We start from the raw sequence: 23775 nt of genomic DNA, 5'->3' as shown, positions 1-23775 counted from the left end.
AGATGCAAAAATCCTGAACAAAATACTAGCAAACAGAATCCAACAACACATTAAAAGGATCATACAACATGATCAAGTGGGATTTATTCCAGGGATGCAAGGATTCTTCAATATATGCAAATTAATCAATGTGATACACCACATTAACAAATTAAGGAATAAAAACCATATGATCATCTCAATAGATGCAGAAAAAGCTTTTGACAAAATTCAACACCCATTTATGATAAAAACTCTCCAGAAAATGAGCATAGAGGGAACATACCTCAACATAATAAAGGCCATAAATGACAAACCCACAGCAAGCATCATACTCAATGGTGAAAAACTGAAAGTATTTCCACTAAGATCAGGAACAAGACAAGAATGTCCACTCTCACCACTGTTATTCAACATAGTTTTGGAAGTCCTAGCCATGGCAATCAGAGAAAAAAAAGAAATAAAAGGAATATAAATTGGAAAAGAAGAAGTAAAACTGTCACTGTTTGCAGAGGACATGATACTCTACCTAGAGAATCCTAAAGATGTCACCAGAAAAGTACTAGAACTAACCAGTGCACTTGGTAAGGTTGCAGGTTACAAAATTAATGCACAGAAATCTCTGGCATTCCTATACACCAACAACGAAAAATCAGAAAGAGAAATTAACGAAACAATCCCATTTATCATCTCAACAAAAAGAATAAAATACCTAGGAATAATCCTTCCTAAGGAGGCAAAAGACTTGTACTCAGAAAACTATAAAACACTGATGAAAGAAATCAAAGATGACATAAACAGATGGAGAAATATATCATGCTCTTGGATTGGAAGAATCAGCATTGTGAAAATGACTATACTACCCAAAGCAATCTACAGATTCAATGCAATGCCTATTAAACTATCAATGGCATTCTTCACAGAATTAGAACAAAAAATTTTACAATTTGTATGGAAACACAAAAGACCCTGAATAGCCAAAGCAATCTTGAGAAAGAAAAATGGAGTTGAGAGGAATCAGGCTCCCCGAGTTGAAACTATACCACAAAGCTAGAGTAATCAGGACAGTATGGTACTGGCACAAAAATAGAAATATAGATCAATGGAACAGGATAGAAAGCCCAGAGATAAGCCCCCGCACATATGGTCACCTAATTTATGACAAAGGAGGCAAGAATATACAATGGAGAAAAGACAGCCTCTTCAATAAGTGGTGCCTAACACCGTACACAAAAATAAACTCTAAATAGATTGAAGACCTAAATGTAAGACCAGACACTGTAACACTCTTAGAGGAAAACATAGGAAAAACACTCCTGGACATAAACCACAGTAAGATCTTTTTTGACTCTTAGAGTAATGGAAATAAAAACAAAAATAAACAAATGGGACTTAATTAAACTTAAAAGGTTTTGCACAGCAAAGGAAACCATAAACAAGATGAAAAGACAACCCTCAGAATGGGAGAAAATATTTGCAAATGAAACAACAGACAAAGGATTAATCTCCAAAATATACAAATAGCTCATGGAGTTCAATATCAAAAAAACAAACAATCCAATTAAAAAATGGGTGGAAGACCTAAATAGACATTTCACCAAGGAAGACATACAGATGGCCAAGAGGGACATGAAAAGATGCTCAACATCACTAATTATTAGAGAAATGCAAATCAAAACTACAATGAGGTATCACCTCACACCAGTCAGAAGGCCCATTATCAAAAAATCTAGAAACAATAAATGCTGGAAAGGGTGTGGTGAAAAGGGAACCCTCTTGCACTGTTGGTGGGAATGTAAATTGATACAGCCACTATGGAGAACAGTATGGAGGTTCCTTAAAAAACTAAAAATAGAACTACCATATGACCCAGCAATCCCACTACTGGGATTATACCCTGAGAAAACCATAATTCAAAAAGAGTCATGTACCACAGTGTTCATTGCAGCACTATTTACAATAGCCAGGACATGGAACGACCCTAAATGTCCATCGACAGATGAATGGATAAAGAAGATGTGGCACATATATACAATGGAATATTACTCAGCCATAAAAAGGAATGAAATTGAGTTATTTGTAGTGAGGTGGATGGACCTAGAGTCTGTCATACAGAGTGAAGTATGTCCGAAAGAGAAAAACAAATACCGTATGCTAAAGCATATATATGGAATCTAAAAAAAAAAACCAAAATGGTACTGATCAACCTAGTTGCAGGGCAGGAATAAAGATTTGGACATAGAGAATGGACTTGAGGATGTGGGGTGGGAGGGCAAAGCTGGGGCAAAGTGAGAGTAGAATCGACATATATACACTACCAAATGTAGAATAGATAGCTGGTGGGAAGCAGCTGCGTAGCACAGGGAGATCAGCTCCGTGCTTTGCAATGACCTCTAGGGGTGGGATAGGGAGGGTGGGAGGGAGGCTCAAGAGGGAGGGGATATGGGGATATATGTATGCATATGGCTGATTCACTTTGGTGTACAACAAAAACTAACACAGTATTGTGAAGCAATTATACTCCAATAAAGATCTATTAAAAAAGTAGTAAATACATAAAAGTATCAAAGAACTGACATTTTACAGTAATAAAGACCAAATATATATACACAAAATGTCTCTTTAATCTCTTATTAGTATTATTATAAATTTACTACACTGCTGAGTATAGTTTGAAGTGCAAGAATTCATGTTTTTCCTGCAGGGCACTTGCGTGTGTGAGCTGTTCTCTTGGCCTTTCTGTCTGCTGCACGAATGACCACACCTAAATCCCTCAGGCGGAGGCGCCCACATTTGGAAGCAGAAATGAATGTCCTCATTTTGTTAAGGTCTGTTCCGTCAGGGCTTCCACCAACACCTGAGCCCTGAGCATCTGGTCTGCAGATCAGAGACCAGGAAGAGAAGATGCTGTGATAACACAGGCCAGAGGGGAGCACGTGAGTATCCCCGGAAGCCCAGCGGTACCCAAGGAACTCCTAGCGGAACTGCGCAGCCTGCTGTCCAACAAGCCAGCAGCACAGGGGTTGTGTTTCCTGGTCCTCTTTCAGACTCTGAGCTTCTTGAAGCAGGAGCCATATCTTACTCATCTCTGCCTTGTTCTCTTTATTCCAACAAGACACCTGTCACGGACGAGCTCCAACAAGGCACCTGTCATGGGTGAGATGGATGAATGGGACTATCTGACATCAAACTGGTACAAATGACTTGAAAGTACAGGTGAACCTAGAGCTTCATGTTTTTGTAGTTACTGTCAGTTCTTCATTACCTGAGCAAAGAATATGCAACATACGATAGGGGATGAAGGTATCCAGAACTTTCTTGAGCCCTAGAGACACAAAGTATGACAAAATGCCAGGAGCCAGAAAAAGAGATCTGGGGAATGATTTAGGTTAGGGGTTGATAAATGAACATCCCGTGCTCTGTCACCTTTGATTCCAGCTTTGATGTGATCAACACTATAAATGATGGAGAGGTAATTCTCTTTTGATTAAATATATTTACATATGACAGAGTGACAATGGGGCAGTAATGGATTTATGGAGTAAAATGCAATCGAGGGGAAGTTGTCAGTGTATGAGTTAAACAGTGAAGGGAATCATCCATTTGGAAGTTAGATGGAAATAAATTTGTCCTGGGGAAAGGCATGCAACGGGCTGTGGAACGACCATGGTCTGGGCAAGTGCGAGAGAGACGGTGGAATTCCCATCTAATCACCAATTCAGACGTTGCTCTAAGAGAGAAGGGACTTTAAGTATAACATTAAAAATAACATACACACACAGACCAACTTGTTATCCTAAAATTGATGGCTTATTTGGATACTTAATTTTTATAACAGGGGCCAAGTATCTTCACATACAGTGTGGATTTCTATACAGAGCTGTAGAGGGGATGAAGGGTTATTACCTAAGATGCTCACTTTGTCTCAAGAGCAGTTTCAACAGTGACCGCTCATGTCTCAGGTCACAGAGGAGGCAGGGGATCCTAACCTCAAACCCACGAACTCCTGCATGATTGCAGGAGTAGTTCCTCTGTGTGCGAGGAGAAATGGAACACAAATATTTCGAGGTTGCTGCCCAAGACATGTCAGCATACCAGCACTCCCACTATAGCTCAGGAACAGTTTTCAGTCATCTCAGCTGGCATGGGTGAAATATCACAGCAATTATAAAACTCAGGATGCCGGATAGCTGAGCTTTAGGAAGGGCTCCGGCAAATTGCTTCCATTTTTCAGCTCACAGTGAGAAGAAAGGCAGAAACAGAGAGAGGTAAAAAAAGAAAGCAAATGAGCATGCCTAATACAGGCTGTATATTCTCGTATGTACATATATAAATATATTAAGCTTCCCTTTTGTGCCTGGGAGAGAAAAGAGATGCAATCAGCAATTCAGGGACGATCAAAAAGATTAAAGGGAACATCTTATATATCTCCAAGGAGCCAGCATGAACATCTTTATTCTTGTTCCGTTACCTTCCATGCCACACTGGGTGAGGGAATATATTTTATTAAAAACATTTTTTCACCTGGAGGTCCTGTCAACTAACAAACACAATGAAAAGAGAAGAAGCTGAGAGTGTTCTGTGTGCCCCAAAATAAGCTAGTTAAGAAAATGTTATTTTTTTTGTAATAGGGGGAGAGAGGAAAGAAATGAGCTTGGATTTTCCCCTTGTGAAGCTCAACAACATTTCTTCTTCCTTGAGAACATTCCTTTAGTTTCAAGACAAGTGTGCTCATGAAAAATAAACTTTGCACTAAAAATAAGCAATTTGGTTTTTTAAAAAAAATCTCTTTTCAAAGAGACAGGGAGTCCCTTATTTGAAAACATTTTCATTGCTGCAACACTGATTTTTTTTTTTTACTGGATAGCTCTAGTAAATGTATTTTACTAGTGTAAAATTTTTTAATGTATTTTTCAATGTATTTTTATTGACAAGATCAATTGTGATTTAATCTAATTTAACGCAATGTATTTTGATGTTTGCACTATATCTGTCGTGATTTAAAATGTTGGCTGGGTTATCTGTAGATGCACTGAAGTCTAAGATTTAAATATATATATCTCTATATTTTTATAAAAAGTTAAGGTGATTCTGCTTTGTAGCTGAACTCTCTTCAATATCAATAGGAAACAGGGCAATAAAAGACATTTTATTTATCTTACTTTTAAATTTTTTGACTTTTTATTTATCCTTCTGGAATTTTCTTTCAATTTCTGGCCATTAGAACATGGCAATAAGTTATCATTTCAAATTTCATTATTTTAACTAGTGTTTACTGCCGGTGGTTAAAAGAATAAACTCATAAGCATTAAATTGCATTTTCTAAAGATCACAAATACTTTGAGTATTACTTTACAAATTAAAAATTTGTGACATTTTCCCCCAATTCTCTAAGCCCAAATTGAGTCCCTCAAAAGACAGACAGCTAGCTGAGATTTTCATAAGTGTTCTTTCTGATGCAAAGTCAGCTTGGCATTACTAGAGGAAAGCTTATCACACATCGCACATCTGGGACTTTTAAGCCATCAATTTAAAGACAGTGGTTGAACAGACTGCCACTGAATTTCACGACAATTGGATTTGGGGCTTTATTTTTCTCACTTGCAAAATGAGGCAACAGTCCTTGCCTCCTCTAGTGGAACTGCTCGTTATGCGCCAAGCTGAACAGAAAGCCCACAGAGCATGCTTTGCTATAGACATGAAACCCGAGGCTTATCGATCTGATGTCACCTGCCCAGAGCAAAGAAGAAGCAGGAAGAGGATCTGAATGCAGCTCTACCTGACTCCAAAGACCCTGAGTTTCCTGCTAGTCTCGGCTGCCTAGTGATCAACTGAGTCCAACTGTTCTGAGTCCTTTTTATGGTCCTTCCTTCTTTACTTTCAGGTGTTGTCCCTTGGACACAGGCTACTTTGGTCAGTCTTCTGTCTATCCCTCAATTATAGGACTTCAAATGCACATGTTTCTTCCCTTTGGGTCGAGGCTTCCCTAGCTATTATAACTCAGGGAACTGGATTTCCCTCAACTAGTATTGCATTTCTGGAGCAGAACATGTCACAGAGGGCTTGGTGATTACCTGCTCATCATCGGTGTTAGCCAAAACTACTGAACTAGAGAGTAAACCCCTTGAGGTCAAAGATATGACCTTCCCAGCACGGTTGTCCTATCGCATCTTCAATGCAAACACGTTGCTCCAGTGGCAGTCAGCAGGTATTAGCACAATCTCCAAAAATAACCAGGACATCCTTTGTGTTTGGAAGACGTTTCTGTGTTTCCTAATGCTTGGAAAGATACTCTATCCCTTCTCCATGCAGAATATTTCATTACACTCTGGTCAGAGGTGGACTAGCCACAATAGAGATTCACATGGGCCGGATTGAGACGTAAGGAATCAACGAATTTTTCAGGAATTCTTGGGAATAGGACTTGTAGACTCGGGATTCAGCCTTTCTCCCTGCTTTCCTGAAGGCAAGTGACATCATTGGACATAATGACATCATGATGTCACTTAAGTAATGAGGACAATAATAGTATTTATCTTAGGTATTAGAACTTATTACGTGCGTTTTCATTTTGATCAACTACAGTGTGCTATCCCCTACACCAACTCTTTCTTCTCCTGCACAGTGGCCACCGGCCCAGATCCCACAGCCCTGGGACCTCCATAAAGCTTCCCTTCGTTGACTGGAGTAGTAAAAAACAGATGGATTCTAAAGGACTTTTGTGTGTGTGGTGCGTGTCTAATTACCTTTGATACCTCTCAACAACCTTGTGAAGCAGACAGGAACTGAGACTTGGGTTTTATCAATAAGGAAATTGAGACTCACGGTATGAAATGGACTGGTCCCAAATTGGTGGGGCAGCCCAGACCCCCAGCTTCCTGGCTTCGTGTCCAGGCCTTGCTCTTGACTTTGTAACCTCATAAACCTTCCTGGGTTGGAACCCGGCATGATGTAAGGTGGTGATTTATTCTAGTCCTATCTGAAAAGCTAAGTCTAGCCAATAAACTCAGACACTTCAGGCTCAAGAAATTCATATCCACTTAGAAACTGTTTACCCAACAGAGCCACAAGCTTAGGAATACTGGAAGATAAAACATCTCTGTGTAACCTAATCACTGTTTGCTTTACGCTCCAGGATGCGTGTGTGAGTAATGAGTTTGAGGACTTGAGCATCTCCTTTGATCATTTGTTCTTTTGTGGTTTCCACCTTGTAACAAACCTGCCTCTGAGACAGGTATTATTAATTGCATATTGTTTTGTGTTTCTAATGTTTCATTTCACTGACTCTTCTGGGGTTTTTTTCTTCTTAGTTTGCAGATCCCAGCTGTTTTCAACGTTTAACCATTTCTTCATAGGGATCTTTTCCATCCAGTTTAATTTTTGGATATGAATTGAAGTTGGCCAAATTGTTTGTTACAGTCTTGTCAGCGTTTCTGCATTCAGAAGTGTTTGTTGATTCATTTGCAGTAATAAAGATTTTCCCACACAGTCTGTTTGACACTTGCAAGTTCAGTCTGCACCAACTTCTATTGTGTTAAGCAAATAACCACCAGTGCACTGAAATTCCACTCATTGTCAATGTTAAGGCAACAGGATTTTCTCCGCCAGCCAAACCTGTTGTTATCAGAAAACCCCTCCAGATGAAAACTGAAAAGAATCATATGACCCAGAAAAAACATTAGACTTCAGGAAGTCTTTGGTTGTTGCCATGTTTGTCAAGGTATCCCCAGAAGGCGTGGAAAATAATAAAGTAAAACATATTTCTGGAACGAAGCCCATTTCAAAATAGAGTCTATGAACTTTCAAATTTGCAAGACAGGGCTTCTCAAAATAAGAGCCATAAAACTGGGCTATGGCAAACCCAAGGGGAACAGAAGCAACTGAAAACCAGGGATTTAGTAACTTTTAATTGCCTCATTTTCAATTCAAAAGGGAGTGTAAGAATTGATATTAAGCTGTAGTTCAATTGCACACACCAGTCAGCTAGTCTGCTGTGACACACGAATCCTCAGAGATTCATCATTACCCAGGCTTTCTGTCATTTCAGATGAATTTTCCACCTTGTTGGAAACAACATGCTGTCCTCCCTGATCTTCCCTATTTCTGCGTTCTATCTGGGGAGACTGATTTACATTATAGTGTTCCGGAAAAAGCCTGGATAGGAAACAAACCCAGGATCTTTTATATTTGAAAAGGCATGGTGTAAAAAGCTTGTTCTAAAGGCATATGACGTTTGTTGACCAGAAGGAATGCAAAGGTTTTAGAACCCAAGATTGGAACTTAGGTAAAACTGTAAAACCTGACTTATACGAAATTAGAAAACAGATCAATAAAACTGGCTAATGAACTGCCAAGATTGACACCCAGGCACCAGCTGCTGGGATGTCAAGCTGATTCCAGAGATTCTGAGGTCTCCAGGACACCACTCCAACCAGAGAGCTTTATTAAAACAGGGGCAAGCACGTGCCTCCTTGTCTGTGCCAGCTCGCGTACTTCATGGACGGAGGGGACAGGCAGCACTGACACCCGCACTTAGAATCATCAGGACTAAACAAAATATTCCACATTGGTCTGTTTGTATGTTAGTTAACTCTTGCTGCATAATAAATTATCCCCAAACTCAGGGGAATTAATAGCAACCGCTTGCTATCTCACCGTGGCAGCCAGCTTCTAAGATGGCCCACAGGGATTCCCACATCTTGGTTTTCATGTCCTTGTATGGTCCTCTTCTACTGTGAATGGCTACCTGCGCAACCAGTAGGATACTGTGTAAAGGACAATGTGTGACTTCCAAGGCCAGGTCATAAAGGACACTGTGGTGCCCATGCCCTCTCTCGTGAATCACTCGATTTTAGGCAAGCCGGCTGCCATGTGTAAGGACATCAAGTGGCCCCTGGAGAGGCCCACTGGAGGAAACATGCAGTCTTCCTGCCAATGGTCAGTGAGGCACTGAGGCCTCCCTAGCAGCCACGTGAGGGAACCTTCCAGCCCAGTCAACACCTTAACTGTGACCTTCTGAGAGACCTTGGGCCAGAAACATCTAGCAAATGTCCTCATGGATCCCAGCTTCAAGGAAACTGAGAAAATAAATGTTGAATTCTCGAAGCCACTAAATTTGGGGGGAATTGGTTATGCAATTCAATAAATAACTACTACTGTTGGCTGGGAATTTGGGAGTGGCTTATCTGAGCGGTTCTGACTCAGGGCTTCTTGCAAGGTTACAATCTAAATGTTGGCCCATGGTGCGGTTATTTGAAGGTCTGGCTAGGTCTGAAGGATCTGCTTCTGGGGTGGGTGGCTTGCTCTCACGGCTGATGCGCTGGTGCTGGCTGTTGGGAAGAAGCCTCGGTTTCTCTTTTGTAGACCTCCCCGCAGTCTGCCTGCATGTCCTCCCCACACAATGCCTGGCTTCTCACGGAGCAAGCGGACTGAGAAAGAGATCAAGGAGGAAGTAACATTGCCGTTCATGTTCTCGCATCAAAAGGTACATGTTGTCACTTCTGTGACATTCTATTTGTTAGAACTAAGTCGCTAAGTCTGAACCATATACTAGGGATGAAAATTTGGGCTCTGCCATTTGAAAGGAGGAACACCAAAGAGTTTTTGGATGTATTATAAAACCACAAGAGTCCACCCTCCAAAAACAAATGATTAACCTTCCTCTCACATGCAAAATATACACACCTCCTCCAAAACTGCCCACAAATCTCATTTCTTACAGCTGCAACTGGACTCAAGTACTGGCTAAATCAAATCTTGTTGCAAATGAAGCTTCACAGATGTGGTTCCTTGAGTGCAGTTCCTCCCTGTCTGAAGGCCTGTCAACTGAAGGGACAATTATCTGTGCCACACACCTATATAATATCATGAGATAAGATTGGGTATTCAGTATAAATACTGTTTTAAAAATGGTAAAACAGGGCTTCCCTGGTGGCGCAGTGGTTGAGAGTCCTCCTGCCGATGCAGGGGACACGGGTTCGTGCCCCGGTCCGGGAGGATCCCACATGCCACGGAGTGGCTGGGCCCGTGAGCCATGGCCGCTGAGCCTGCGCGTCCGGAGCCTGTGCTCTGCAACGGGAGAGGCCACAACAGTGAGAGGCCCACGTACAGCAAAAAAAAAGGTAAAACAGAGGATGCAGAGGAGTCACTGGTCCATGGAAATTCTGAAATCTAGCAGAGCACATGCTGACAGTTCCTTGCTTAGGAGTCAAGGCCTGGGAATGATCCTCCATAGCTCGTGGCTCTGCCCGCCAACCCTCTAGATTTTTCCTCTGAATAATTCTTTATTTTCCATAGAAGGCAGCTTGTGTTTTCAACTGGATTGTTTTCTATTTCTTGTTTGTAGAACTTCAGGGGTTCCAAAGGCCTCTTTTCAATTCTACTCTTTCTGTCCCTTATAGTTCAGGCAAACAATGTTTTTGCTAATAAAATTCCCTTAAAAACTTTGTGGGTCTCCTATGATTCCTGTCAGTATTCGCTCCATTAGACAAAAGTCACAACCATGGAGGTCTTGTGAGATAAGCCTTTCTCTACCTCGGGCTTCTTCTGAGACTGATGAGGAACAAGAATTTTAAGCTTTTCAGAAACGTAGTTTCTGAATGGTCCTGAGGTACATATTTGATATTTCTGCAGTCTTAACAAAGGAGTTTATAGTCACATCTTTGGCTACCGCTTCATATCATGTTTTCCTGGGAGTGGTCTGGGTTCGATCTTAGCCCTAGAATCATTTTTAGCTTTAGTATCATTTGTTATCTCAAGGGTCTGGGATTTCTAAAATGAAAAATTCCTGTCTCCTTTATGCTTCATAGATCTTCCTTTAGTTTATCTCTTTTTCCTTGCATTTTACGGTAAACAGCAAGTAGAAGACAGGTAACCGCTCTAATAATGTGCCTACAAATTACCTTGATTCTCCAATTCATTAGCTCCATTTTCTACTTTCATGCTATTTTCACCAGTGTTGCTAAACTTTATGCTACTACAAAATAAGAATACGTCACTTCCAGTTTCTAATAATATTTTCCTCACTTTCCTTTAAGCTCTCACTTGCAGTCTTGTCAAAACAATCAGGCTTCTATTAACAATCTCTTCCAAGCATTTGAAGCTTTCATGAAAGCTCTCCCCAATGTTCATCCACCTTCTACAGACTGAGCCAAACCCACATTTTTAGTTGTTTGTTATGGCAGGACTTCCAGATACCAAATTCTGTGTTAATTTAAAGGTAGCTAGGTAATAAAGTACCCCAAAACTTAGTGGCCTAAAATAAAAATGATCAGCTATTACCTTGGATTTCCTGTGGATCAGGAATTGGAGAGACCATCCCTGAAGAGGTTCTGGCTCAGCTCAGCCAGGGTCTCTCAAGTGGCCATAATCATGATGTCAGCCAGGGCTGTAGTCATCTCTGAGGGCTTGACTGAGGCTGGGACACCCACTTCTAAGGTGGTTCACTTGCATGGCTGGCAAATTGGTGCTGGTTATCGGCAAAAGATCTCAGTTCCATTCTGTGATAACCTCTCCAAGAGCTAAGAGGTTACCTCTGTGACCTGGCTGGTGACCCAAAAGATAGAGATCAAGGCAGAAGCAACACTGTGTTTTAGGACCTAGCCTCAGAAGTTACTCATCATCACTTCTGCCACATTCTATGTATAAGGATCAAATGACTAATTCAGGTCCGTATTCGAGAGGAGAAGAATTAATCTCCACCTTTTGAAGGAGGAGTGCCAAAGATCTGTGAACATATTTTATAAGTACCACAGGAGGCCTCTGAATCCCCAGGTAAGTCAGGAATACCTCCAGAACTGTCCAGAAGTCCTCCAACGTCCTCAGGATGAGCAAGACCAGTATCCTTAGAGAACATGAAGGTATCAGGCCTATTTCAGTTCCAAGCTAATGGAAAGAGCAAGTGAGTAGAGAAAGGGCCTGCAGCATCAGCCTGCCTATTTGGACATGGGACCTGGTTTTGCCTCTCCGCCTTGCCGCAGACTGACCAGAGCAGGTGTCTTGTCTAAGAGGTGTCTTGTCTTGTTAACCTGACCAGCGGCCTGATCTCAAAGGCACTAAGGTAGTATGCTGACCCACGAAGGAAGGAAAAATGGTTTGTGAAACCTCAGGAAATAAAATAATCTCCATGGCTGGAGAAGAGAGAGAAGTAAGCATGGTTTTGTGGGGTTAATACTTAAAGTTCTCTGCGTAACACCCACTAGTGTAAGTATTGTGCTTTGTAATTTCCAGGCCATTTTCACACATATTCTTATGTTAATGTGCACTATTTCTTTTGATACAGTCATGGTGGATTACTGCGTAATTTGATACTTGACATGTGCTTGTTTGAATGGGACAGAAGGAAAGAAGTTGGAATTCATCAACGTTTTATGACATATTCACAATAAATACGAACATGGAAAACATCTACGAACAGGGCAATACGCATACACACTCGATAAACAACAGCTATTTCAATTCCATACACAGTGAATGTCGTCTTCCAGGAATCTGAAATCTCATGGTGAGGCAGAGTACGTGCAGCTGTCTGCAATACAACGCTAATTACCATCATATTCATAGCAGAGGAGCTAATAAAGTGCTATGAAAGTCCAAAACAGGGTAATATGCATTTTGACCAGCTAGATCAGGATATTTCTCAGAAAACTCAAGCTTGGGTAATGAATAACATTTTCTTTCAAGAGGAGAAGAGAGAGAAAGACAACCCAAGTGAAGGAAACTAATGGAGCAAAAGATTTGGATGTGGCTGTAAATTCAAGATCTGCTTGAGAAAGTGCAGAAAGATCCATAGGAGTGGGATGTGACATGGGTGATGCAGACAGTGAGGGCGGTGAGAGTGAGGTCTGAGTTAGGCTGAGACTAGATTTGAGGTGGGAGGGAAGTCTGAAGGCCTGAGTAACCAACCCGGGCTCTGCCGAAGGCAAGGAGGAATGGTGACTTTGGGAGGGAGATGACACAATTAAGTCTGTGTTTCATGAACCATTGTTACTTGTTTTTTCTCTATTTTAATATTCTATGTGGGGCTTCCCTGGTGGCACAGTGGTTGAGAATCCGCCTGCCAATGCAGGGGACATGGGTTCGAGCCCTGGTCTGGGAAGATCCCACATGCCATGGAGCAGCTAAGCCCGTGCACCACAACTACTGAGCCTGTGCGCCACAACTACTGAGCCTGCATGCCTAGAGCCCGTGGTGCTCTGCAACAAGAGAAGTCACTGCAATAAGAAGCCCGCACACTGCAACGAAGACCCAATGTAGCCATAAATAAATAAATAAATATATTAAAAAAAAATATTCTATGTGTAACGTTACTCATCTTAGGAGCAAATTAACATCTCCTGGGTTTGCTGTGAGAACTTCGCATGGTAGTAGGTAAGAATTAAAGGATAAGCAAAGGGCTAGAATAGCTTTGGTCAAAACATAATGGAGAGAAATGTTTGTCAATGCTTACAAGTGTGAGAACTCTTTAAATCCTTCCACTTCATTTCAATAACAATGAAAACAACGACAAAGAGTCCACACATAGTATGTAAAGAAGAAAAGGATTGGAGCCTCACATTCCAAAACGATAGCAGAACAGATTGTTTTGAAGGGTCTGTCATGATTCTCTCTTTAGAGTTCACTCCCTTCCTCAGAGATTTACAGCCGTGTTAACATACTTTAGTCAACAAAAATACATCAGACAAACAAAATGAATTTCCCTCACTTTCTCCTTTGGGCTTCCTTTCTCTCCTGGACCAGGATGCCCGTGAATCAGGTTCTTCAAGCTTCCCCATTGGGGCAACACGCTCCTGCCCAATTTGGGATGGAGCAAAGACGTAGTGGCAGCAGTGGTTTTTCATATTCTAAGATGCTGGAGCTGATAAAAGGCAGGCAAATAGCCTCCTTCTTTCAATGCTGCCCTTTCAATTTTTTTTCTTTTTTTGGTAGGACTTAATTTTTTAAAAAAGAAGAATTATCAAAAAGTGGTTTTTTATTGAAGCTCAGTTTGAACACGAAGCAGAAAACTCCAGGCTCTAACTCATTTTTCAACCATCTTCCCAAGATGTTTGTTGCTGAATGATTAATGGCTGGGTGTGGGAGGTTACACAGCTCAGAGGCGAAAGGCAATGTAGCTAAAATAAACAGATGAAGGAAGAGGGCAGAATCACATCAGTCTGGAAAGCAGGCTAGCATTTCTAGAAAATGAAAACAACTTCTAAAAGACAGAAAAAAAGATGTTGGCTTAAATATAGTCAAAGACAGAATATGAGATAGCCTATATTGATTACAAATAGGATGCAAAATGGGAGAATTACCCCTTTATTTTTTTAATTACTGTTTTAATACACTCTGGTCAAAATGTAGATTGGGAAATAAAATGTAAAATCTAGAAATAAAACAGGGAAAAGCATAATAATAAATTATTCTTCTTTCTAAACATTGCCATCTGTTTTCTTAATTGCAATTATATACAAATTGTTGATGTGGTGTTTAAAATGTAATGAAATAACATCCTTTCTGCATTCACTATATCAAGCTTTAGTCAACTACGCGTTAGTAACAGTAAATAAAATTTTTAGAATAAAAATTACTGCAGGTTAAATTTAGACTTTAAAATGTCTAGAGGGGCAAAAATTTTGATTTTTAAATCAGTTCCTCTGCCACTTCACAAGTTTGCATCTTTGTGTCCTTAAGCATAAATGTGAGTTAAGACTTCTACGAGAGGGAAAATAATGTACCAGGAACTAGAATCCATCTTGCTTCTCCTGAAGCTGGATGAGAAATGGCTGCTGGAAAAGGAGCTTAAAAATAGGGGGAAAATAGGCCAGAGAATTAAGGAATATGAAAGCACACATTTTTCCCTGGCTTCTGCGCTGTCTTGATTACCGCAACAAAAGGGACCTTTACAAATATAGGATTCTCTTTTTCCTCCCAGAGAGGCTTTCATATGAGGACAAAAGGGGACAAGGGCACCTGTGCTATGGGAGCTCCTGGCTGTTCCCTCTTATCTCTCTGGGGGACTCTTTGCTTATCTCTGATAGAGCTGTCTCTGGGGGGGTGGGGGTGACGTCAACATTTTTAGACCGTCTTCAGTAAGGCTCTTAGGAAGGACTTAAGGACGCTGAGTTGCTGTGCTCACTAAATCATGCCCCTCACAGCCCCAGCCTTTTGCATCAACACAATAGGGAGCCCCTGGAGGCCGGGGGAGCATTTAGCTAATTTCTTCAGGGGTGATCCACAGTCTTCCAGGAGAGAGCAGAAGAAAACCATTTAACAGACACGAGCTCTGTCCCCGCCCACCTGTAAACTGTCACTAGCCTGACACCTGAGTCTCTCACTCCAGTGTTCTCCATTCTGGAACGTGCCCAGGGAGCCGGCTGGCATCCGAGCTTCCACATCTTTGCCTCTGCACGCCTACGGTGGGAGTTCTCTCACCGAAAAAAAACAGATGGTGGTGTTTCAAGCCACAGCTTCCAGTGGAAAGCAAATGAGGAAGAGAGCCCGGGGAAAACTGCAGGGTGTGAGAGCAATCATGGGAGCCCAAAATGAAATAGGGGTGAAAGCAGGTCTAGCTGATCTGTAGATCAGCTAATAGGAAGAAACAATTATAGAAGATGTATTGCAAATATTTTCAATCCACAAGGAGAACAACAGCACTGTTTTCTTTCTGAAGTGTATCCCTTTCAAAGCCACTAAATATTAGGGTCATGTTCACCAAACAAGAGAGTAGCAGGATTCAGCTATGGAGTCTGGACTCAGGGATTTCTCCCAGACGGTTCTCCCGGCGACCCGACCGCACAAGGACAAGCAAGGTACAATCAAACACTAAAAGTACTGTACATTCAAGAATTACATTGGTAAATGCATCCATCCTTAGCTATGGAGACTGTCTAGAGAGTATTTTATATTTTACTGGATTTTAAAAGCAACTTAAAGCACAGAAATAGTACTTAATGTTAATTTCATTAGGAAACGCAGAATGTGGAACAAATAGAGTGATTTGAATATTCTACCTGCAAAAACTGCAATATGACATGATATGACCAAAGGTTTGCTCTGAATTAGTTTGAGGCTTTAAAATGGATAAGGTACTGAATTTTGAGAGCGACTGACTTAGTCTCCTACTCTCTTCCTCCAGCTGTTCCTTCCATGTGCCAAGCAACTCTGGACTCAGGACCTTTGCACGTGCTATTTCCTCTGAATACATAAAATAGAAGACTCTCTCTCCAGACATCTGCGTAACTCACTTCCTCGGCAACTCAGGTCCTGCATTCATCTCCTTGATTAGAAGCTTTCCTGAGTCACTCAATAAAATCACAACAGTTCCCACTCTCTACAAAACCCTCTTTCTCTCTTAACCTGCTTTGTTGTTCTCCAAAGATTTGTTACCACCTGGTAGACTATGTATTTTTATTTGTTTATCATCTTTCTCTATCCACTAAAATGTAAGCTTCATGGGAGATGTTTTGTTCAGTGTAGATTCCCAGCCCTGGAATACCTTTTTATACGTACTACGTGCTGAATAAACATTTGCTGAATAATTGAATGAAGATATCATAATTAAAGCTTCACTAAACTTCGTGTTTTCTGCCCCTCTCCACACAACTGGGAATGTGGTCATCTTCCCAGGGCACAGATGTGAGCATGTCACTCCCTTGTTTGAAAACCCTCAGCAGCAAACAGAGAAATGAATAACTTAGGAGGCTCCCCACATAAGATAAAGCCTAAATCCCTTAAACTGGTTTTCAAGGCTTTTGATGATCTGCCTCCTGGTTATACCTCCAGATTTGTTTCCTACTTCTTTGCCCGTCACGTGCTAGAAATGCGAACTTTGGAGTTAAATTACCAGGTTCAAGCTTTGGCTTTATCACATTACCTGTGTCCATAACACTTCCATATTGTTTCATTTGTAAAACGGCGATAATAATAGTGCTCACCTCATAGACTGTGTTTTGAAAAATTAGGAAAAAAAAGAAAAACAACTCAATAATCACCTACAGTGTGATCCAGCAAATCCATCCCTAGGGATTTACCGAAAAGAAATAAAAACATAGGTTCACAAAAAACTGGTACCAAGCGTTCATACCAGCTTTATTCACGACAGCCCCAAACTGGAAAGAGCCCAGATATCCATCAACAGGAGAGCACATACACAGTCCGGGGTATATCCACACAATGGAATACTACCAAGCCATGAAAAGGAATGAACGATGGATACAGGCAACGACAAGGATGAATTTCAAAGGCATTATGCTGAGCAAAAAATGTGATACACAAAGGAAAACATCCTGTATTGACATGAAATTCTAGAGGAGGGAAAAAAATCATCTGTGATGGAAGAAGATAAGAAGAGTGCTTGCCTCAGGGAAAGTGGGTGAGGATTGACTGGGAAGAGGTCGAGGGAATGTTCTGGGGTGAAGGTGATGTTCTGTATCTTGATAGCATTGGATTGGTCGTTGGGTTACACAGGTGTAAACATCTGCCAAAATTCAGAGGATGTACACTTAGAATTTGTGTGTTTCATTTAATGTCAATCTTACATCCAAAGAATATAAGTGAATATTAAATTCTAATTTATGATTAGTACGCATGCTTAAGTACTTAGGAGGAATTACCCTATCTGCAACTTACTTTAAATATCTCAGATACATACAACGATATCTGCACTTTACCTTGAAATGCATCCAAAACATAGGATGATTAATCGATGGAGAGAGGAATGGACAAATGGACAGACATGTGATAAAGGAACTTAAGCTAAATGCTAATGATAGAATCCAGGTGGCGAATATATTGATGTTCACCTAAAAATTCCTTCAAATTTGCTGTATCTGAGCATTTTCATAATAAAATATTGGGAAAAAGTACAAAAGATGTCTTACAAAAATATATATTGAGATTATCATTATGCAAAACGATTTCACACTTGTATGTTTTCTACAAAAGTAAACCTAAGCAAGTTTCCTTTAGTTCTTTGAAACTCAGTATTATATAGGACCTGACAATTATTGACAGATTTACCCTACACTAGCACTAACCGTATTTTTCTTCACTGACCATTTTTATACAACAGAAGTTAAATGAGCCCAGTCTTTTGCAATTAATTTTTATAGCATCACTGATTAAATTTCCCCAAATAATTTATTTCTCACTTTATACTCTATAAGGTAATCTCATTAAATATAGTAGTGTAACATTTTAAACCAGAGTGCCTTAGCTTCCCATTGAAAGATTTACATAGGTCTGAAACAAGAGCTATTTCTGCCTAATGATCTGTATGTAAAGGCAACAGAAATATAGAAGATAGGAATAATCAATCTATAAAATGCTATATATCCCCTAAGTGTTGTCTAAGTAATCAAAGATTTCCTGGTGTGGGTCATTGTACATTGCCGTGACTCCAGTTAAATAAACACTGAAAATACATGTTTCTCTTGAATTTAACATTACCTCTGCACAGCTGGGATAGTAAACCATTTGGTATGGGCCTTTCAAATAACAGCCTAATTATCTAATTCAGTCAGTAAATAAAATAAAGCAATTGTTTGCAGCCTACAGGGCACCAGATAGACTCTCTGGGAAGTTACAGAAGGCATAAGCGCAGCCCTTAACCTTGGAGAGTTCTGCATCAAAGACTGTTAAAAATGCAGTGCGAAAATGAAGAAGGCCCTACTCTAAAGGAATTTTCTGCCTTGTCCAGGCAGAATACACAGAATACGACGTCATAAAAAAAATATAACGCATATAAAGATGAAGTAGTCTAAAGCACCTTTCCCTAAGGAGGCCAACTTCAAGTTACAAATATAACTTTAGGTTGTTAATGAATACTCCATAGTTCAATGATTTCAGTGTAATAGCTTAATGTTGAATTTAGAGAAAGGAAAATGGGTAAATATTTTTAATCCTATACTCAATAAACACTAATACTTACAGAACACTTTTTTAGGCACTGTTAAATATTTTTCTACTACTAGCAGGAAAATTCTCCTAATAATTTTATGAGGTAGATACTATTTCCCCATATTGTAATGATACTTGAGATCTAGGAGCTGTTATCTGCCCACATCTATATATTGAAGAATAAGGGAGAGAAATTAGAATTGGTGAACGTATGACTCCATGGTCCATAAGCTGGAACCCTCCTGTAGCCAGCCTCGCTAAAATGCTAGAATAGCAGCACCCCAGAAACAAGTCTTAAGGTCAGGATTGGGTTAAATAAAGAATGTGTGCAATATTTTTCCAGGTATTGTTACATATTCTAAAATGTCTCTAATAACAAGTGACCTTCACAAGAAACAAAGAATTTTAGATTTCAAGATGTCATGAGAAAAACTGGGGAGAACATAAGTATTTTGGAGAATTTTTTTAAAAAGTGAACAAAACATTCTCAGGCATACTTCCCGCCATTTAATTTAGAAGCCAGGAAAGGAACAGTGTGGTCGCAAAACATCATCCGTACTCTCACCTCCTTGTAAAGAACAACTAACTTTTACTGAGGGCGTACTGTGTACCAGACGCTGTTTGAGCCCATTACGCGAACCACTTAGAAGTATGCACTTCACAGATGAGAAGATTGAGGAATAGACAGATTAGGGGAATTCCCGCAGGTCACGCAGTTGGTGGAACTGGGTTCCATCCAGTTACTGTCTATCCAGTCTACCCAGTTATCAGTTACTATTCCATCCAGGTCTACCCACATATCAAGTTACTATTCCATCCAGTTCTACCCAGTTATCAGTTACTATTCCATCCAGGTCTACCCACATATCAAGTTACTATTCCATCCAGTTCTACCCAGTTATCAGTTACTATTCCATCCAGGTCTACCCACATATCAAGTTACTATTCCATCCAGTTCTACCCAGATATCAGTTACTATTCCATCCAGGTCTACCCACATATCAAGTTACTATTCCATCCAGTTCTACCCAGATATCAGTTACTATTCCATCCAGGTCTACCCAGATATCAGTTACTATTCCATCCAGGTCTACCCAGATATCAGTTACTATTCCATCCAGGTCTACCCAGATATCAGTTACTATTCCATCCAGGTCTACCCACATATCAAGTTACTATTCCATCCAGTTCTACCCATATATCAGTTACTATTCCATCCAGTTCTACCCAGTTATCAGTTACTATTCCATCCAGTTCTACCCATATATCAGTTACTATTCCATCCAGGTCTACCCACATATCAAGTTACTATTCCATCCAGTTCTACCCAGATATCAGTTACTATTCCATCCAGGTCTACCCAGTTATCAGTTACTATTCCATCCAGGTCTACCCAGATATCAGTTACTATTCCATCCAGGTCTACCCAGTTATCAGTTACTATTCCATCCAGTTCTACCCAGATATCAGTTACTATTCCATCCAGGTCTACCCAGATATCAGTTACTATTCCATCCAGGTCTACCCAGTTATCAGTTACTATTCCATCCAGTTCTACCCATATATCAGTTACTATTCCATCCAGGTCTACCCAGATATCTGTTACTATTCCATCCAGTTCTACCCAGATATCAGTTACGATTCTATCCAGTTCTACTCAGATATCAGTTACTATTCTATCCAGTTCTACCCAGATATCATTTACTATTCTATCCAGGTCTACCCAGAAATGATCTATTCCTAAGGTCACAGTCACGTCAACTCAAATACAGCACCTCATCCCCAAGTGAAACGTGCGCTTTTTGACCTGGCCAGTTTCCTCTGTGTGGGGGCAGAACTTTCTTTAAATAGTATGTGATATACCTATTAACCATCTCTGACTTTATTTCTGACATTTCTTCTGAAGACTACTCCTCTCCCAGATCAGTGTATCCCATGGGATTCTTTGCCTTCCTTCTTCAGGTTTCAGGACAGAATGGGAGAAAGAAGTATATGTGTCTACATCTGTATCCATATCTATAATTATCCATCCATAGCTCCTCTCTTTTTCTGTAAGGAAAATCCATTGTAGAGAGGTTGGTTGGCCTTAGTCGTAGACTTCCAAAAAGCGACAAATGTTTGAGATGAAACAATGTATACAGTGGTCATTTCATCCTGACAACAACAATCAAAATCTCTTTCTGTATGTTGATATAAACAAATATATAGATATATGCTTGTGCATATAGAAATACTATGTATAGATATATAGAAATGATGCATAGATGTATATGTCTATGTACCTATCTATACACATATATATGTGCTGACAGGTAGATAGACAGATAGATAGGTAGATAGATACATGATAGATAGTTGATAAATAGATGATGGAAGTATAAGCATTTTTAAGGGTGGGTAAGGAAAGTTTAATGCTCACTTTCTATAATGATTCTTCCAAATTAACTGATTTTCATCTCAGCCGTCAGTAGTGTAGAAATATGTTCATTGCTTGTTTGCCTTAGGCAGTTTCGAATTTGGGGGACTGTCTATGTATCTTTGATGGTCACAGCTGTGTGATCTGCTTTGTGCAGCCACCTTGCTATGTTTGGTGTAAGGGAGGCTTTTCCAAGTTAGTAGTATAAACCAACCCTCAACCCTTGATGACCTTTAAACTCATCATTCAGGGGTCTCTCTGACTAGCATCCTTGCATTTTGAAACTGGGCTGTAATTCCTCATAATTCCAATTCCAAAGCATTATGTGTTGTCTGCAGATATCTCTATTTAGAAAAAATAATAATATATAATTTTTAAAACACTGTACTATAATATTCTCTGTATACCTGTCTAAGCCATAAAGTTCTATACTTAATTTAATAAGAATACCTTAATTTTATCTTTAATTATTGATTTTTTCTGGATAAAGAGCCACAAAGCAAATAGCTCTTAAAAACCTTCAGAAAGGGATCACATAAAAAGAATCATAATCTATAATTCAGAGCTTTTTTTTTCACAATGGTAATAAATTAAACATTCTCCTTTGAGCTTTCTTTATTGTGCAAAATGAGGCTGATTAGGTCAAACTGTTCTTTCTACCACTCTTGACATGCCAGGCAGAGATATTAACATTTCCAAAGAGAAATGGAACATGTTCCAGGGTTTGAAGAAGGATGAGGGATAATAACCTAAAATTAGACACTGGTTATTTGTTGTGCCCCCCTTCCTTGACTCCGTCCAGATTTATTTCTATGAAGCCTTGGTGAGCTGAAGGAAAGGAAAGCAGTATGTGTTCACAAACATTTAAAAATTTCCTTTGAATGTCGTTCTGAAGAAAGAAATGACAGGCTAACCCATGGCCAAGGCTTCTCAGGAACACTGTTTCTACGAGTTTCCTCTTCACATTGCAAACCCTTTGCAACGCTGTTCTATGCACAAACCTCCCCGTTCCACTCTAGAGCATTCTGTGGTCACAAGGAAGTCAAGAGCAGCGCAGACCCTTCTTTCCACACCTGAATCCTTCCCGCCTCTCCAAGGGTCCTGCTGAGTGAAGTGTGCCCTCCGAATTACAATTATCAACGTTTTCGATTTCTACCAATGCAATACGATGTACCAAAAATCCTTATGGTCGCACACACGTATACAGAAGCCTGTTATAAAGTACACTGACAAATCACTTGAAATATTTCTTAACCCTATTTTAGTCTCTCCCACCTCCAAATTTCCTCCTGATTGCATCCTAGTCAATTCCCTTCACAGACCCGTGTGTTGAAAGCAGCATCCATTGACCAGCGCACACGTTCAACAATAAATATAATGATGGTAACTGACCTGTGTCCAGAGGTAGACTCTTAGGTTACAGGGCTACTCATCCACATGGCTTCCTCAGGGGCCTCCTCACTTTCTTTCTTCTGTTTTGGATTCACAGTTCACTGGTCAGTGCCTTTGGAGATACAAACATCAGATTATGACAATGAGAGCAGAAAATCATGAACCCTTCACATCTCCCAGACTGTAGAAGCTCATGCTCGGGGGGAAAAAGAAGTATTAATGGATCTGGTTAAAAAGTTTGCATGTCCTGAAAATGTGTCTTGGTGACACCCCATGAATGAGCCACAGACACACTCATGAGCCACTCTGTGTCTAAAAAGGAAGGTTCTTCACTTGGAATATGCGTCAATCTTTTCCATGCATCCATCTTTCAAAAGATTCTAAAAACTGAAAGAGTAATTGAAAAAATGGTATTTTTTTTCAAGAGGAAAGAGAAAGAATTCCTTTTTCATGGTCATCATGGAGATAAAGCTAATGAAAAGAGGTGTCAGCTCCACTGCATGGCTACTGGATGGCTCTTTTCTTGAATTTAGATAATAATACACAAGGCAAATTCGCAATAAATGTATTTATTTAGATTTAATTGAATGTCTGTAAATATCTGGGAGTTACTAATTTGATTAACTGTTAAATGTAGCTCCTAAACTATTTTACTTGACTATGTCTCCAATATATGTGATTGACATTGATTCAGCTTGGCTTAACTTCCACGTTCACGCTACACTCTCAGGCCAAAGTAAATTCCCAATTTCAATTCAGCCTACTACCATACTTTTATTCTATCTTTTACAGTTTCTAAAAGAGACATCTTTGTAATCAAAGCCCTAATGTATTTTAAAAACTTCCAAGTTGACATATACAACTGAACTTCTTGAAATAAAAACATTTTGTTATTTCAGAAACTCAGTGGGTTAAATTCTTCTTTGAAATGTAGGCATCATGATAACAAAGTTCATTTTAAAAACTGAAAGAGAATTTATATTTTGTGATTATTGTCTATTTAAGAATGGCAGAAAGGGAACAACTTCACCAAGAATGTTTAAAAACGCAATTAAAATGAAAAGATAACATTTTCTCCAAACAGACTGGCAAAAATGGAGAAAGAATGA

At 39.9% G+C, this 23775-nt stretch overlaps 1 long non-coding RNA gene across 1 annotated transcript in view; it reads right to left on the bottom strand.

Moving 5' to 3' along the window:
• The window catches only part of LOC307176479, a 172638-nt gene extending 149769 nt beyond the window's left edge, over positions 1–22869 (bottom strand). The window contains exon 1 of the long non-coding RNA XR_013824790.1: positions 22667–22869. This is a non-coding gene — a long non-coding RNA (uncharacterized lncRNA). The remainder of the gene's footprint in view (positions 1–22666) is intronic.
• Positions 22870–23775: the final 906 nt, after the last annotated feature.

This window comes from Stenella coeruleoalba (genome assembly GCF_951394435.1).
Source record: "Stenella coeruleoalba genome assembly, chromosome: 18".
NCBI classification, from domain to species: Eukaryota; Metazoa; Chordata; class Mammalia; order Artiodactyla; family Delphinidae; genus Stenella; species Stenella coeruleoalba.
The sequence above is the reverse complement of the archived record's forward strand: the minus strand, read 5'-3'. Positions and strand labels throughout refer to the sequence as shown.